We start from the raw sequence: 3,660 nt of genomic DNA, 5'->3' as shown, positions 1-3,660 counted from the left end.
CCATCATGGCTGGGGTAAGACGAAATCTCAATTTGCACTTCCCCGATGGCTAAAGATGTTGAGCATCTTTTCAAGTATTTCTTAGCCATTGGTGCTTCTTTTGAGAACTCTGTTTAGTTCCATACCCCAATTTTAAATTGGGTTGCTTGTTTTTTGGTATTTAGTTTTTTGAGTTCTTTGTATATTCTAAATACTATTCCTCTGTCAAATGTATCACTAGTAAATATTTTCTTTCACATTCTATAGGCTGTCTCTTCACTCAAATGATGGTGCCTTTTGCTATTTTAGTTTAATGAATTCCCATTTGTCAATTGTAAAACTACTTTGAGATTTTAACTTATCCTATTTAGAAAGTCTAAGATTGAAAAAAAAAGAAAAACAAAACAAAACGAAAAACAAAAATCAAGTAATAAATGCTGATATCAATGTGAAGAAAGAAGAACACTTATTCACTGTTGGTGGGAGTACAAACTGGTGTAGCCACTATGGAAATCAGTGTAGAGGTTCCTCAAAAAGCTAGAAATAGACCTATCATGTGATCCAGCTATCCTACTTCTGGGCATACACCCAAAGGACTCTATATCCTACTACAGAGAAACCTGCTCCTCCATGCTCACTGCTGCTCTATTCACAATAGCCAGGAAATGGGAACAGATTAGATGTTCATCAGCTGATGAATGGGAGATGAAATGTCGTACATATATGCAAAAGAGTATTATTCAGCCATAAAGAAAAATAAAATTATTAAATTTGCAAGTAAATGGATAGAGCTGGAAACAATCATTTTGAGTGACTCAGACCCAGAAAGGCAAATGACACATGTTCTCTCATATGTGGATGGTAGTTTTGAATCTTTAGGTATGTGTTGCAAATGGTGCACCCATCAAGGACAGGAAACTAGCATGGGACCATGAGATAGATTTCAAAGGAAGGGGGATAGAACACAGGTGGTATGAACAAGGAAATAGGAATAATGGAACAGGAAGGGTTAAATGCAGTAGGGGTTGGGAGGGTAGACTAGAGGAATGAGTATGGGGACAGATAACAACGCTAAAGGCCTTTGAAAACACTGTATAGATCCCTACTACTGTAGAAGCTTACACACACACACACACACACACACACACACACACACACAAAAGGAATTTAAACTGAGTTATCTTACAAAGAAGGAGAGGGGGGAAGCAATGCCTCCCCCAGACACCACAGCTATAAAATAAAAAGCACAATGCCAAGCTGGGTATTGTGGTGCATGCCTTTAATCCTACCACTCAGGAGGCAGAAGCAGGAGGAGCTCTGTGGGATTAGGGCCAGCCTGGTCTACATAGGGAGTTCCAGGCCAGCTGTGGGTATAGGGAGACCCTGTCTCACACCCCACCCCCCAAAAAACCCAGTCCCAGATATGGGTTACCTCTTTACCAAGTTTTGGTCAGTGGAGTCCATAGACCCCCCCTCCCAAACATTACAGGCTATTGCCATTATTCTCAGTCACTCTCCAGAATTTGATGGTAAGACCTTATTGCTAAAGATACCACATACTTGAGTTATAGATCATGAAGAAGTCAGGCTGGTACTGACTGACTGGTGACTGACGGATACTGAAAGAGTCACCCTACTGACTAACTTTCACAGTGCTAGAAGGTTATATATGTACACTAACAGGAAAGAATAGTAATCAATTGTCTTACTCAGCTGTGAACCCTGTGAGGTACAATAACTACTACTAGGCTGGCAAGATATGCTCACTAATTGGATACTGGCATGAATGTTACATGAGTAACCAATCATTTTCTGATTGGATTTAAAGCTCACTACACAAGCTGGATCTCATGCCTGGCACCAATAACTGGGCCAAACCCCATAGCTGGCAAGGTCATAGGCCCTAGGGGAGAACCTAATACTATTATTGTGCTAAATGAACATAATAATAAACTTCCCCTTAAATTCTTATCTTTATACCCATAGATTAGTGCATCTCTTAATCCTCATTAGAGAAGCTTCTTTTTGCAGTAGATGATTAATACAGAGACCCATAACTGGATGATGTATAGAGAATAAGAGACTATGGAGAGCTCAGATCTAAATGGGAGATCTATATCACACCACCTACCTCCAAGGTTCAGGGATCATGATGGAAGAGGAGGTGGAAAGACTGTAAGAGCCAGAGGTAGTGGCCAACTGCAGCAAAACAGTATTTGCTGGACATGACAGTGCTATTGAATATATGAACTCACAGCAACTGTGAATGCATGCAAAAGATCTGAACAGGATCAAGCCAGCCAAATCTGCGGGTGGATGGGGGAGGGGCTCACCAGAGGAGTTATTGGCAACTGATGGCTGCTAGGAGAGGGAGAGTCAGTTTCTTCGGGGATGCAGCCCTGAGAGGCTACCCACCTTCAGCAGATGGCCCCATACCCAAGCACATACAGGTAGCACTAAGTAGATTCAGTGGTTTAAAAAAAGAGCTCATGAAACTGGGAAGAAAAAGCGATGGGAATAGGAGAAGAATCAGACGGAGGGAATTGGGAGGATGTGATCAAAACACACTATATTCATACATGAACTTATCAATAAAAAATATTAAAATGCTTATTGTTACAAAATATTATAAAATATAAAATATTATTGTGCATGATGTGTGAGTATGGGAACACATGTGCTATCACATGTACAGAGGTCACAGGACAACTCGGTGGAGTCAGTTTTCTCCTTTCACCTTTATGTGGGTTCTAGGGATTAAACCCTTGTCATCAGGTTTGTACAGCAGGTACTTTACCTGCTGAACCATCTTGCCTAAATTCCGTTTTTAAGATACATAAGCACCAGGCATGGTGGTGCACACCTTTAATTCCAGCACTCAGGAGCCAGAGGCAAGCAGATCTCTGTGAGTTCAAGGCCAGCCTGATTTACATACTGAGTTCCAGGACAGCTGGGGCTACAGAGAGACCCTGTCTCAAAAAAAAAAAAAGACCAAGAAAAAGACCATACTGAGTTCCAGGACAGCTGGGGCTGGAGAGATGGCACACTGATTGAGAACACTGGCTGCTCTTGCAGAGGACCTGGGTTCTGTTCCCAGCACTCACGTGGCAGCTCATAGCTGTCTGTAACTCCATTTCCAGGGCATCTGACCCCCTCTTCTGATCTCTGCAGGCACTAAGCACACATGTGGTGCACTTGCATACATGCAGGCAGAATATTCATACACACAAAATAAAAATAAAGCCAGGCGTGGTGGCACACCTTTAATCCCAGCGCTCGGAGGCAGAAGCAGGTGGATCTCTGTGAATTCAAGGCCAGCCTGGTCTACATAGTGAGTTCCAGGACAGCTGGGGCTACAGGGAGACCCTGTCTCAAAAGGACCAAAAATAAATAAATAAATAAACATTTTTTTTAAAAGTTACAAACGAGAGGCTGGAGGAGCTTTGTGAGTTCAAGGCCAGCCTGGTCTACACAGTGAGTTCCAGGACAGCTAGGGCTACAGGGAGACACTGTCTCAAAAAGACAAAAAAAAAAAGATACAAATGCTGCCAGGTGTGGTTGCACATGCCTTTAATCCCATCACTCACAGGCAGGCAGGCAGGTCTCTGTGAGCTTAAGGCAGATCACAGAGGCAGGCAGATCTCTGTGAGCTCAAGGCCTGTCTGGTCTATATATTGAGTT

At 42.5% G+C, this 3,660-nt stretch overlaps 1 protein-coding gene across 4 annotated transcripts in view; it reads right to left on the bottom strand.

Moving 5' to 3' along the window:
* Positions 1-3,660, bottom strand: part of LOC103744423 (cytochrome P450 20A1) — a 62,263-nt gene that overhangs the window by 6,115 nt on the left and 52,488 nt on the right. The window lies entirely within an intron of this gene.

The sequence above is a fragment of the Nannospalax galili genome, unplaced genomic scaffold (assembly GCF_000622305.1).
Source record: "Nannospalax galili isolate Female #2095 unplaced genomic scaffold, S.galili_v1.0 scaffold281, whole genome shotgun sequence".
Taxonomy (NCBI): domain Eukaryota; kingdom Metazoa; phylum Chordata; class Mammalia; order Rodentia; family Spalacidae; genus Nannospalax; species Nannospalax galili.
The sequence above is the reverse complement of the archived record's forward strand: the minus strand, read 5'-3'. Positions and strand labels throughout refer to the sequence as shown.